This window comes from Narcine bancroftii, chromosome 1 (genome assembly GCF_036971445.1).
Source record: "Narcine bancroftii isolate sNarBan1 chromosome 1, sNarBan1.hap1, whole genome shotgun sequence".
NCBI lineage: Eukaryota > Metazoa > Chordata > Chondrichthyes > Torpediniformes > Narcinidae > Narcine > Narcine bancroftii.
This window is the reverse complement of record NC_091469.1, coordinates 50,598,431-50,613,435: the sequence shown is the minus strand read 5'-3', so window position 1 is coordinate 50,613,435 and position 15,005 is coordinate 50,598,431. Positions and strand designations below refer to the sequence as shown.

At 43.1% G+C, this 15,005-nt stretch overlaps 1 long non-coding RNA gene across 2 annotated transcripts in view; it reads left to right on the top strand.

The window, feature by feature from the left end:
• The window catches only part of LOC138758227 (uncharacterized), a 58,858-nt gene that overhangs the window by 14,303 nt on the left and 29,550 nt on the right, over positions 1-15,005 (top strand). The window contains exon 2 of one of the 2 annotated variants that reach the window (XR_011354221.1): positions 14,080-14,151. The exons of the other annotated variant lie outside the window; for it this stretch is intronic. This is a non-coding gene — a long non-coding RNA (uncharacterized lncRNA). The remainder of the gene's footprint in view (positions 1-14,079; positions 14,152-15,005) is intronic. 2 annotated transcript variants of the gene reach the window in all.

Below are 15,005 nucleotides of genomic sequence, written 5' to 3'. Positions count from 1 at the left end.
GCCCACAACGTCTACGTGGATATGTTGGAACCTTCGCGGTGCCGGGTCGAAATGTTGGACAGGGGCCTGTGTGTGCCTGTGGACTTTGGAGGTCTGGCATTGGATGCAATTGTGGGTTAGTGCTGCGACCTCCTTCTTGAGGTCATGCCAGACGAATTGCTGTGTCACCATGCAGACGGTAGTCTTTACTGAGGGGTGGGTGAGATCGTGGATGGAACGGACGACCCTAGTCCTCCAATCCTGTGGAACTACCAGGTGTGGTGAGCCGGTGGAGGTATCGCAGAGCAGTGGCTGAGCGGAATCGGGGAGGCGGATGTCCTCAAGCTGAAGCCCTGATACTGCGGTGCGGGGGGCCTGGTTTTGGCGTTGCACTTTCGGGCCTGTGCGAGCTGTGCATAGTCGAGACTGCGAGCTAGCATGCCGATGGCTAGGCAGAAAAGCGCGTCAGCAATTACGTTGGCCTTACCCGCCCTGTGCCGGATGTCCGTTGTGAATTCTGAAACGTAGGGAAAGTGGCGCTGTTGCCTGGCTGACCACTGATCCTTGGCCATCGATAGTGCTTGGGTGAGGGGCTTGTGGTCAGTAAAGATGGTAAAAGTCTTGCCCTCTAGGAAATATTGAAAATGGCGGCTGGCCAGGTACAGCACCAGGAGCTCCCAGTCAAACACACTGTATTTGAGTTCAGGAGGCCACAACTGCCTGCTGATAAAGGCTAGCGGGTGCCACTGTCCGTCCAGCCACTGCTCAAGCACCCCTCCGACAGCCTTGGTGGAAGCAGCAACCGATAGCGCCATGTGTACTTCCGGGTGCAAGTGCACTAACAAGTCGCCTCAGTGATAGCCAGCTTCGTCGCTGCGAAAGCCTCGTCTGCATCCCCCGACCAGGCCTTCTCCTTCGTCTCTCTCTGATCAAATAGAGGGTGCATGATGCAGGCGGCATTGGAGATGAACCGATGGTGAAAGTTCACCATCCCCACAAATTCCTGTAGCCCTTTGAGGGAGGAGGGCTTGGGGAAATGTTGGATGGCTGCCACCTTCTCGGTGCCGGAGCTGCCCCAGATGCTGTGACGTGTGCCCCAGGAACTGCAAAGTTTGTTTCCCGATCTGGCATTTGGCCTTATTGACCATGAGGCCGAATTCTGCCAGCCAGGCGAACAGTGTATGGAGTTGGGCCTTGTGCTCTTCGCGAGTATGGCTAGCTACCAGGATGTTGTCTAGATAGATAAAGACAAAGTCCAAATCCCTACCCACTGCGTCCATGAGGCACTAGAATGTCTGGGCAGCGTTCTTCAGGCCAAATGGCATGCAGAGAAACTCAAGCAGACCAAAGGGGGTTATAATGGCAATCTTTTGAACGTCATCAGGGTAGTCCAGGATCTGGTGGTATCCACGCATCAGATCAACCTTTGAAAAGAACCATGCACCATGGAGGTTGACCGCGAAGTCTTGGATATGGGGGACTGGGTACCTGTCTAGAGTCGTGGTGTTGTTCAGCAGTCTGTAGTCTCCGCACGGCCTCCAACCTCCCAATGACTTCAGGACCATGTGTAGCGGCACTAACCAAGTGCTGTTCAATCGCCGAACGATGCCCAAATCCTAGAGTCTGGAGAATTCCTCCTTGGCTTGCTTCAGTTTCTTCGGCAGCAGGTCTCTAACCCAGATGTGGATCGGGGCCCGTTGTGTGGAGACATGATGGAATACTCCCTGTCGGGGGGAGGCTCCAGGATGGCAATGAGGAACCCGGTGAATTAGTCTTCGACAGCGGCTGTGGCGATCTCTACCTGGTGTCGTCTGCCGTGCCCAGGCACACCGAGCGGAAGGTGTGAGCGTTGAGCAGCCTCCTGCCCCTCACATCCACCAGCAGCCCGTAAGCCCTTAGGAAGTCAGCCCCCAACAGCGCCGTGCTCATCAAGGCCAGGACGAACCTCCAAGTGAATTTGTCTTCCCCGATCTGTATCTGTGCCCTACAAGTGCCAAAGGTTTTGATTGTAGAGCCATTGGCAGCCCGTAGGGTTGGACCGGGGTTTCGAGTACGTCTTTCCAGCGCTGTGGGGGGGAAAGGACACTCAGCTCAGCCCCTGTGTCGACTATGAACCGGTGGCCTGTGGATCTCTCTTAGATGTAGAGGAGGCTGTTCACGTGGCCAACCGTCACAGCCATCAACAGCGGTTGGTCTGGCCGTTTCCCTGGTAATTGCAGGGCTGGCAGCACTTGCGGGCTTTAACCCTCCCCCCAGCGCTGATGGTAGAAGCACCACGATGACTGGGGTTCTTCGGGTTTACCCTTGGGGGAATCTTGCTGACAACGGGGCGCTGACTTGGAGATCTGTCGGAGTGCTGCCTCATTCTCCTGCTTAGCTTGCCAGAGGGCAACTGCCCGGGTTGCTGCCTTGTGGGGGTCAGAGAAGACCTCTTTAGACAGATGGAGCCGAATGTCCTCTGGTATCTGTTCTAAGATGATCTGTCTGAAGACGAAGCATGGCTCATGTTCCTCTGCCAGGGCCAGCATCTCGTCCATGAGGGCTGAGGGGCTGCGGTCCCCCAACCCATCTATATGTAAGAGTCTGATGCCCGCTGCTGGGGTGAGAGGCCAAACTTCCCCAGGAGCAGATTCTTGAGGGCTGTGTACTTTTCGGTCGCTGGTGGCCAATGGATGATATCGTCCACCCTCGCCGCCGTGTCCTGATCAAGGGCGCCCACCACATGGTAAAACTTAGTGGTATCAGCCGTGATGTTGTGGAGGTGGAATTGTGCCTCTCCTTGGCCGAACCACGTCCATTGGCAATGTGGCCAGAAAGTGGGGGGGGGCGGTGTTTGAGGGCTATCGGGTTAACCTCTGCCATGTCCACGTTGGTTGGGTCCAGAAGGTCGTCTGGGCCTATCGGGGTCACCAATGTGGTGCTCGGAGGAGCTGAAGTAAATCACTGCCACCACACCGATGATCATTAACGACTTTTTATTCAAATTCAGCGTGCCCCTTTAAGGGCAGCATGAGCTCAGTTACCTGGTGCATTGTGACATTATAATCACTGCCCAGGACGCGCACTGGAAGGGATGCTGGAGTCAAGAACAAACACCCTGACAACGTCATCTCCTCATGGCTGCCCCGCCACGTGGCAATACAAGCGGGGCCGGTTTGCCATTAGGCTATGCGCCGCCACAACATCATCTTCAAAAAGACAAATTTTATGTTCTTTATCTTCTGTCTTAAAACCCTTAATCTCATTATTTCTTCTTATCACCTCTGCTAAAGATTCTATAGCCAAAACAAATAAAAAAAAGTGATAATGGATAGCCCTGTTTAGATGATCTTTCAAATGAGAAAGGTTTTGAAATATGTCTATTTGTAACTACAGGTACACAATCCTTTATTCAGAACCCTTGGGGGACAGTGTGTTCCGAATTTAGGATTTTTCCGGATTTCAGAAAGCCCACCCGAATTATGCTGCAGTATCCACTCCCACCCCCTTCCGGTCGCCCGGGCCGCCTCCCCCAACCGCGGTCCCTCAGCCACCTCCCCCGGCCGCCAGTCCCCCAGCTGCCGGCCACCCGGATGTCTACTCTAACCTCTGGTCCCTTGGTTGCCCGGCAGTCACCCCCTTCCCCCAACCGCTGGTCCCTACTTACCGGATTTTGGAGCTTTCTGGATTTTAGATGTCCGGCTGGGTGTGGGTCAATGAGACTAAGAGGGAGAAGGTGTCTGGCATGGACTAGAAGGGCCAAACTGGCCTGTTTCTGTGCTGTAATTGTTATATGGTTATATGGTTATGGTATAAAGTATCATGTACCTGTACTTTAGCATTTGGGTGATTATATAATGCTCTTATCCAATTTATAAAATTTGTTGGAATTCCAAATACCTTCAATAATTTAAATAAATAGACCCATTCTAATCTATCAAACTCTTTTTTTCTGCACCTAAAGCCGAAGCTACTGATGGTATTTTTCTTTTTAGAGCTATATTAATTAATAAACTTAAAAACTTAACAATATCTGCTGATCTTCTATTTTTAGTTAAACCAGTTTGGTCCATATTTATCAATGTAGGTAAACATTTAGCTAATCTATTAACTAATAATTTAGACAAAATTTTATAATCTGTATTTAATAATGATATTGGTCTATATGAAGATGGAAGCAAAAGATCCTTCCCTTTTTTTTGAATAACTTATTAATGCTGTCTTAAACAACTATGGTAAATCACAGGAATCATTTATTTGATCCAATAATCCCATAAATAAAGGAATCAGTAACTCTTTAAATACTTTATAAAACTCCAGAGAGAAACCATCCTCTCCTGGATCCTTGTTATCAAAGTATCATATATTTCTGCATCAGTGAAAGAGTTTGATAATTCAGTCTTTTCTTCAATATTTAATTCCGGCAATGTAACGTGAAAAATATTCATAATTTTTATCTCCATCTTTCAAAGATTCCAATTGATATAATTTTTATAAAACTTCATTAAAAACATCATTTAATTTCCTGCATTTTAAGTAAGTTGGCCTGATTCCTCTTTTGTAGCTGTTATTGTTTTCGATAATTGCTCGGTCTTCAATTGCCATGCTAATACTTTATATGCTCTATCCCCAACTCATAATATTTTTGTCGTGTTTTATCTCCCTCTACTTTATATGTTTGCATTTCTTTGAATTAAAATTTTTTTAAAATTCCAATATTCTTCATTTCTCATTATTCGCTTGATTATGTAATTCTTTTTCCAAATTCATTATTTATTTTTCCAATTGGTTAAGATCGCACATTTTTTTTTAATCTTAGCTGTATAACTTATTATTTGCCCTCTTAAATAAGCCTTCATAGAGTCCAAAATAACAAATTTATTGGTTACAGTGTGCTCATTGTGTCTAGAAAAAATTTTATCTGCTGTCTTATAAATTCATAAAAATCTTGTCTTTTTAACAATGCAGTATTAAACTTCCACTCTATGACCTATATTTGGTCCTCTTCCAATGCAGTTGACATAACTAAAAGTGAATGTCCTGATAATATTCTAGCTTCAAATAATCTTTTGAACTCATTGCTTGTAGTTGTGAAGAGATTAAGAACATATCTATACATGAATATGTCTTGTGTCTAAAAGAATAAAATGAATAATCCCTAGTACTAGGGTGCATCTTCCTCCAACTATCAATGTTTCATTTCGTCCATAAAATTTATCACAGTTTTAACTATCTTGTTTATAACCATAATTCAACCTGATCTATCCAACTTGGAATCAAAGGTAAAAATTGAGATTTCCCCCCCCATAATTATTTTTCTCCTTTGCATTGGCTAATTGCATAAAAAGGTCTTGTATAAATTTTCCATCATCTGTATTCTGTGCATATATATATATTAATGTCCAATATTCTGAATAAATTTGACAATTTATCATTACATATCTTTGCACTTTATCAATAGTTGTATCCAATATTTTAACTGGTAAATTTTTATTTATTAATATCGCTACTCCTCTGGCTTTAAATGAAATAGACAGTACCATTCCTATCCAATCCCTCTTTAAGTTTGCATGTTCTATTTTGGTTAAATGAGTTTCTTGTAGAAAAGCTACATCCACTTTAACTTTTTTCATACAACTTAATAACCTTTTTTGCTTTATTGGATTCTGAATTCTGTTAATATTAATACTAATAAAATTAAATTTTCCTGCCATTTAATACCAATATTAAACCATATGTCCATCCCTCTTCCCCACCCCCCACCCCCACCTTGCTCACCCCTAATACTACTTACATAACATACTATGTACTCCCCGCTAACTCACTCAATATGCCATATCATCCATACTATAGACTTTCTAACTCGGCTAATAATCCATACATCTTATCAATATTTAGTAGATCACATACAATATAGGTTAAACCTTCCTCCCCATTTAAACTCTCTCGAAACACAATGTAATTTCACTTACAGTAAAATTCTTATATAATTAGTTCAAGTATCAGAAACCACTTGTTTTTTTTTTAGCAGGCAGTGAATCGGCATATACCTTTGCTTCATTAGGCAAAAAAGATCTATTTCTCCCACCTAGGGCAAATACTTGCAACACAGCAGGATATCTCAAAACAAAGGCATAGCCTTTTTTTTCCACAGCATATTTTTAACTGGGTTAAACTCTTTTCTCTTTTTAAACAAATCAAAACTTATGTCTGGATAAAAGAAGATCTTATTTCCATTACAAGTCAAAGGTCTTTCTTTCGCTTGCTTTGCTGACAACTCCAATATCTTCTTTCTTACTTCATATCGAAGGAATCTGACAAGTATTGGATGGGACCTTTGGTCAGACTGAAGTTTAGGTCATGTGTCTGATAGGCTCGCTCAATCTCCAATCTCCTTGGAACTCAGCCTGACCCAAAGATTCCAGTATCCATCGTTGCAGAATTTTTTTTCATATCTTGGCCTTCGTCACCAACAATCTTGATATTATTCCGTCTGCAAAAATGTTCCAGAATATCTACTTTTTGCATTAACTGATCATTCTTAGTAGCAGCTTCTACTTGTACCTTCTTCATTTGGTCTTTAATATTCTGAATCTCAATTTCATTTCCTTCAATTTTTCCATTCACTATTTCAAATCTTGTATCAACCTGTTGCATTAATCTTTCACTCTTGTCCCCATTCTTCCTTACTTCATCAGTTAACACCACCATAGATTGACAAATATAGTCTAAAAAATTGTTTAATTTCCTCAGAAGATAAAGAAACTTGTTTCTCTGCTTTTTTTTCTTGATAGTAACTCGTTCTTGGTCTTTGCTTTTCCGGGATCTCCTATTAATTACTGGAGCTGTGAGTGTCTTGTACCTTTTTTAAAAGTTCCTCTTTTTTTTAATGTGCTCTTTACTCAGAGTGGTGGGTGTGTGGAATGAGCTTTCAGACAAAGTGGCAGAAGGAAGCTTGATATTAGCATTTAAGGAGAAGTTGTATATGTATATGGAGGGTTACGTGTTGAATGTAGGTCAGTGGGGTTAGGTGGGAAAAAGTGTTTGGCCTGGACTAGAAGGGCCAAGTTTCTATGCTGTAATTGTTATAAGGTTTATAGTCCTACTGGAATTTCAAAACTGTTCATTCACCTGTTAATTTAGCGGGTTGCCAAATTGGGGGGGGGGGGTGGGGGGGGGAGAATAAGACAAATAGCCATAGCACTTTGCTTAGATTTTGGAGTGTAAAATTGGAGGGCAGAGATTTATGGTGAGAGGCGAAAGATTTAAAAGGGGCCTGAGGGGCACCTTCATTCAGGGGTTGGGTATATGGGACAAGCTACCAGAAGGCAAGGATAATAGTAATATTCTAAAGATAAGTAGATGCATAACTAATAGGAGTGTGGTAAACCACTGTACATATGTTTGGATGTGCTGACTGTGCCTGAGGCTCCTCCCACTGACCTCTGAATAAAGATGACTGTGCCACAGCCCCCTCCTCAGTCCAGGACATTCAACAAACATGGATGGACATCCATTCTGTTGTGAATAAAAGCCATCAGTTTCTCTACAAATTCTAGACTTTGAAGTTATTGATGGTGCATCGAGGAGTTTAGAAGGACACAGGCTGAAAGTATGCAAATAGGACTCTGTTGATAAGCATGAATGCTTTGGGCCAGTATTTCCATACTGATTATGACCTCTTCTGTTGAATGCTCTAAGAGTTACCCAGCCTCTCATATGCCCTGACTGACTCCATCTGCTCTCCAGCTCAAAGAAACTAAAGACATTGCCTGCAAATCTGGTTATCTTTTCTTTTCTTTCTTTGGCTTGGCTTGGCAGACGAAGATTTATGGAGGGGTAAATGCCCACATCAGCTGCAGGCACGTTTGCGGCTAACAAGTCCAATGCGGGACAGGCAGACACGGTTGCAGCGGTTGGAGGGGAAAATTGGTTGGTTGGGGTTGGGTGTTGGGTTTTTCCTCCTTTGTCTTTTGTCAGTGAGGTGGGCTCTGCGGTCTTCTTCAAAGGAGGTTGCTGCCCGCCGAACTGAGGCGCCAAGATGCACGGTTTGAGGCGATATCAGCCCACTGGCGGTGGTCAATGTGGCAGGCATGAAGAGATTTCTTTAGGCAGTCCTTGTACCTCTTCTTTGGTGCACCTCTGTCACGGTGGCCAGTGGAGAGCTCGCCATATAACACGATCTTGGGAATACGATGGTCCTCCATTCTGGAGACGTGACCTACCCAGTGCAGTTGGATCTTCAGCAGCGTGGATTTGATGCTGTCGGCCTCTGCCATCTCGAGTACTTCAATGTTAGGGATGAAGTCGCTCCAATGAATGTTGAGGATGGAGCGGAGACAATGCTGGTGGAAGCGTTCTAGGAGCCGTAGGTGATGCCGGTAGAGGACCCATGATTCGGAGCCGAACAGGAGTGTGGGTATGACAACGGCTCTGTATATGCTAATCTTTGTGAGGTTTTTCAGTTGGTTGTTTTTACAGACTCTTTTGTGTAGTCTTCCAAAGGCGCTATTTGCCTTGGCGAGTCTGTTGTCTATCTCGTTGTCGATCCTTGCATCTGATGAAATGGTGCAGCCAAGATAGGTAAACTGGTTGACCGTTTTGAGTTTTGTGTGCCCGATGGAGATGTAGGGGGCCTGGTAGTCATGGTGGGGAGCTGGCTGATGGAGGACCTCAGTTTTCTTCAGGCTGACTTCCACGCCAAACATTTTGGCAGTTTCCGCAAAACAGGACGTCAAGCGCTGAAGAGCTGGCTCTGAATGGACAACTAAAGCGGCATCGTCTGCAAAGAGTAGTTGACGGACAAGTTGCTCTGGTGTCTTGGTGTGAGCTTGCAGGTGCCTCAGATTGAAGAGACTGTCATCCGTGCGGTACCGGATGCAAACAGCATCTTCATTGTTGAGGTCTTTCATGGCTTGATTCAGCATCATGCTGAAGAAGATTGAAAAGAGGGTTGGTGAGAGAACGCAGCCTTGCTTCACGCCATTGTTAATGGAGAAGGGTTCAGACAGCTCATTGCTGTATCTGACCCGACCTTGTTGGTTTTCGTGCAGTTGGATAACCATGTTGAGGAACTTTGGGGGGCATCCGAGGCGCTCTAGTATTTGGCAAAGCCCTTTCCTGCTCACGGTGTCGAAGGTTTTGGTGAGGTCAACAAAGGTGATGTAGAGTCATTTGTTTTGTTCTCTGCACTTTTCTTGGAGCTGTCTGAGGGCAAAGACCATGTCAGTAGTTCCTCTGTTTGCACGAAAGCCGCACTGTGATTCTGGGAGAACATTCTCGGCGACACTAGGTATTATTCTATTTCGGAGAATCCTAGCAAAGATTTTGCCTGCAATGGAGAGCAGCGTGATTCCGCTGTAGTTTGAGCAGTCTGATTTCTCGCCTTTGTTTTTGTACGGGGTGATGATGATGGCATCACGAAGGTCCTGAGGCAGCTTTCCTTGGTCCCAGCAGAGCTTGAAAAACTCATGCAGTTTGGCATGCAGAGTTTTGCCGCCAGCCTTTCAGACCTCTGGGGGGGATTCCATCCATACCTGCTGCTTTGCCACTTTTCAGTTGTTCATTTGTCTCTTCCCGGGTGAGGACCTCATCCAGCTCTAGCCTTAGGGTCTGCTGAGGGAGCTGGAGCAGGGCGGATTCTTGGACTGAGCGGTTGGCACTGAAAAGAGATTGGAAGAGTTCTGACCATCGGTTGAGGTTGGAGATCTTGTCGCTGAGGAGGACTTTACCGTCTGAGCTGCGCAGCGGGCTTTGGACTTGGGGTGAGGGGCCGTACACAGCCTTTAGAGCCAATGTCCGCGCTGAGCTGGGTTCGTTTGGCGAGACTAGTCCACCACTCATTTTGGATCTCCCGGAGTTTGCGTTGAAGATGGCTGCATGCACGACGAAAGGCTTGTTTCTTCTCTGGCCAGGACGGCTTTGTAATGTGAACCTGGTGGGCAGCTCACTTCTTTGCCAGCAGCTCCTGGCTTTCCTGGCTGTTTTCATCAAACCAGTCCTTATTTTTCCTGGAGGAGAAGCCCAGTACCTCTTCAGTGGATTGCAGTATGGTAGTCTTTAGCTGATCCCAGAGGGTTTCAGGGGACGAGTCCGTGAGGCGGATTGCATCCTTGAGCTTTGCTTTGAGGTTTGTCTGGAAGTTTCCTCTCACTTCGTCTGACTGCAGGTTTCCAACATTGAACCTCTTTCTGGGGGCTTTACTGTTCCTGGACTTTGGCTTGAAGTGAAGGTTGAGCTTGCAGCGCACCAGCCGGTGGTCAGTGTGGGATTCCACGCTGGGCATGTCCCTGGTGTGGAGCACATCTCGTTTGTCTCTTTCTCGCACCAGGACGTAGTCCAGGAGGTGCCAAATCTGGTTATCTAAGCAATATTGAATTATGTAATGACACACGAATTTCAGGCATTTGTTATTACTATCCCAGAAATTTGTTTACAAGTCAACCTATTGTTACAGGCCCAGAGGACCCCAAAACCCAGCAGCAATAGAAATTCACCAAGACAAATGCTTACTTAAACAAAAATTGCTTTTAATTATCTTTAAACATGAAAACAGGATCAAACTTTAACTTATGACTATTAATTTAACTTAACCTTCTAATTCTTAAGTGCACATGTATGTAATGTGTGTATCAGTTCAGAAATGTTCTTTGATTCACAGTCCATTCTCACTTCCCCAAGTTCACCGGTATCGGACAATTTTTATACTGTGCATAGAATTTAACATTTATGAATTTCACCAGGCTTTGGTGCTTGAAAGGTAAATGGTTACCGCTCAGGAAGGTGCTTGTCAGTTTTCAGAGAGAGATATGTTGCTCATTGGACACCCACGACTGATTCCTTCTGAACAGCCAAATCAGTGTCTTGCTGAAGAAATTTGCCCCATCAGGGTTTTCCAGATGATAACCTCTTTCTTTCAGATCACTACAGACTTCCTTTTGGTTTCCTTTATTTCAAGTGAAACATTATAGAACTAGCCGTCTCCTTTTGTATGGACCACAAGGGCTTTGACCAGGCTGAACTAAGAACTCACAATCAGTCTTCAAAATTGTTTTTTTCCACAAGCTTTCCAGCTTGTCATTTTCCAGTCCCAGCTGCTGCTACTGAACTGAAGAACTGAATTCTCTCTCTGCTTGCAAAACCACATGACTTTCCTAGAACAGCAAACTGCATTCAGATAGACTGTGGCACTGGACCTAGTCTTCTGAGTTCTTCATCTGTTGCTTTCTAAAACAATAATCCATTACTCCACAGCATGTCCAATTAACACCTACTTGTGAAGTCTCTATAGGCATTCTTCAAAGTTTTTGCAAAGGCACTGGGAGCCTGGACTGTCTGGCTTGAGCAGAGTTCTGGCATTTTAAATGAGATCTGTTCTGAAGTGTTTATATGTGTGTGACCTAACTAAAATAGCCACAATTAATTTTTGTGATAGGTTTGTATTGAATAATTCAAATCTCTTTAATGTAAATATTACTGTAACAGTTTTATCTCTGACACAATTGGTTCTTTGATGTTTAGTACTTTCCCCTTATTTACTTAATATCTTTATCTTCTGCACCTGATAATTACCTTCTGACAGTTAGCTTAACCATTTAAGACAGTGATTTTCAAACTGCCCCCTAAACTCTCTATGCCATAGGTGCTCTATGATTAGTAAGGGATTGCTTAAGGTCGTACATGAGTGGGAAAAAAAGGTTTTAAAACCACTGTTTTAATCATTCCTAATTGACTCATTATGTGCATGGTTTCATAACTCCAAAGGAAATGGGCCAATGACAATTTTTCTCAAGCAAACTATTTTCCTAACAATTGGGTCTAGAGCAGTGATTCTCAACCTTCCCTTCCACTCACATACCACCTTAAGCAATTTCTTACTAATCACAAAGCACCCATGGCATAAGGATTGCTTAAGTTGGAATGAGAGTTTTTTTTGGCTGGTGGGGGGTGCAATTTAAAAACCGTTGATTTAAGAGTTGCCAAGCTCAGCAAAAAGCTCAAAAGTGTTCTCATTTTTCTCATTTTTGAGTAGTTAATCTATTTCTGCAATATTATCAGATATATGTTGTCCATTACTGTTCATGCAGTAAAACTTCACAAGATGTTAAACAAAAATTGACAGAGTTGGAGGTGGCCAATTGCCTTGAAAGAGACAAGCTTTATGTAAGAATGGAATTTACAAAAAAATTACTTTGTTGGCAGGAAATTCATTAGTTATGATAAGAATAATGCTTGGATCGTAATGCATCGTCTCCTGAGTTGGATTTGGTGTAGCTTTTAGGCCAAATATTTTATCATCACTTCTTGACTTGTGTATTAAGAGTATAATTTGAATGAAAGTGAGACAGACTTTCCTGTTGCTGAATTCAAATAGGCCCATTTATTTTAAACGATCTTGTATCAAAAAAGAATAGAATGTTTATTGCAGTTCAAATCTGCAATCTGATAGATAACCAAGCCTGAATAATGTCAATCAGGAATGAATAAATGGTTAACAGAAATAATGAAACCTGAGCTATAATTTTACTTTTTTTTCTCCTTATGTTTTATGATTTATTTTAAAAACGGGTTTAACATGGTTATATAGATTATTTCTATAGGTTAACAAGTAATCCTCAATGTAGTTTCATTTACATTTTTTCCTCTTTGCGCGTGCTTATTTGTATACAAATGAATTGTTATCTTGTTTTCAAATTTCTGTACAAACTCAATAAAAATATATTTTTTTTAAAAAGGAATGAAATAAATCTGTATCATTTCATTTGAAGAATTTAGCCATAGGAATTTACAAACATTAGTAATACTGGAACTATAGATGGATTTTTGAAAGTTGTTTTACCAGAAATAATGAAACCATATTTTAAACCTATATCTATCTAACACATCTTTGATTATTTTCAGGGTGAATACTACCATTATTAAAAGTGTCAGGCAAAGCTGACAGAAAGATTTATTTGCCTTTACAGTAGGCAAAAGTTGATGTATATCATATACGTTAATTTTTTTTGTATCCTTTCATGACAATAAAAGGAATCTTATGCTTCCTTATGACATGGGTGATTTTACCTGATTAAGTTTATTACCAACCATCAACCAATCCTGTTCCTGCAGGTAGTTTCCTGTAATTTGTTCAATCGTTCATGTCTATAAACACACCCCTAATCTTCCTACATACACTAAGCATTATTTATAGTGGCCAACTAACATAACCATCATATACAAAGGAGGAGCATTCACAGGCATTACTCCCCCCCCTCCCAAAATGAGGTATTATGACCCCCCCCCCCCACCCACCCATGCTAAGATGGCCAGATGTCCTGTTTTAGGCTGGACAGTCTAGCTGACCTCCATTTGCAGCGTCCTGGGGTCTGTAGGCCATGCATGGCCATATTTCTTGCACACATGTACAATGGATTGGAGTACTGGGCCATTGGAGGGAGGAGGGAAGTAATGCTAGGCCCCGGTACTCCAATCCATTGCATATGCGCCAGTTGGTACTAGCACATGCACGCAAGATGAAACCAGGCCACACATGGCCCATGAACCCTGCATTTAATGTGGTAAGTGCGCCCCCCCACCCTGCTGAACGAGTTTTCAAGTGGCTGCCCCTCCTCTTCCTCCCCCTTTCACCAGTTACCCTAATGCCCCCCGCTAAAACTTGTTCTAGTGCTGACCCTGTCTGTACTCAACCCGCTCATACCCTACAAACAGGGACCCTTACACACACTCAGTTCCCTGACCAATGGGGGTGCAGCTTTCTGCAAGTATTGATCTATTGCCCAGCTTCATTGTGGTGCGCACCTTATAACCATATAACCATATACGGAGCGGAAACAGGCCATGTTGGCCTTTCGAGTCCGCACCAGTTCACCGCTTCACAATGCCCTCTTCAGGCATTGGTCCCGGTAGATCACCTTACCCACAACACTTCCAGCGATGTCCACTGTCTTGGAGCAGTGGCTGGGCTTGGACCACGAGGCAGAGAGAAAGAATATGGGGAGTGTTTGGTGTTATATACAGTGTTAATCAGTGCTTTTAGCCAATAATAATCCTAAGTGATTTAAATTAGCCAATGGCAAGCTATGCATTAATGGGTAACTGGAGTCCAACCTTGATTGACAGGTGATGTGACTTCTGAATAAGTTTCAGACAGGAAGGACATGTGACCACCTGGAATACTCACATTTCAGACAGGTAGGGAGGCCACATTTCCTCCACACACAACGGCATCCTGGATGTGAAGCCATGGTTAATAATCCCTGGACTGTGATTGAGATTTGGGTCATTTTCTAATTGTATGGAATTTGATATCTGAAAATAAATCTATGTGCAAAACTGGAATGGGCCATTGGTAGCAATTTTATGCTAAAGGCAATGGTTCAAAATGTTATCTAGGATATCTTGCGATTAAATGCTTTTGGCTCCTGTTAAATAACTAGAGTGCTTGTTATGAATCCTTAATTTTTTAATTTTTGTTCTTCAACCACAAGTTCAGAAATCATTTTATGCAAACCTTCTCAAATACATGCTTTCTCATTTTAAAAAAATTAAAAACAGTTTCCTTAATCATGAGGTATAATCCAAACATTCCAATTTCCATTGAACTGATAAACATGTCAACACACACAGAAATAAAAGACACAGAATAGGTTGAATGTAAAATTACTCAGGAATTGAGAATTTTATACTTCGGTCCATTCATACAACTCTTGCTCCCCTTTATCTGAAAGGAAGGACATGATTTGAAGTTGTCAATTACAGATGCAAAACTGTCAACTCTATAATTCTAAAAATCCACCACATTGTTCTTAATGTTCTCACTGTGTGTGCAAACAATGAGAAACGAGAGGGACTCCATGGGTCAGGCAGAATTTCTGGGCAGAAATGGGTGATCATCATTTCCGATTTGGAACCAATTTTGATCCAACAGCTTATTGTACATTCCAGAATGTGCAGTTTTTCTGTTTTTCACTGTCTCTATCTATTTCCTACTTGGGTCACTCTTTAATCCAATTATTTTTTCTATAGTAGAACAGGTACAATCAAAC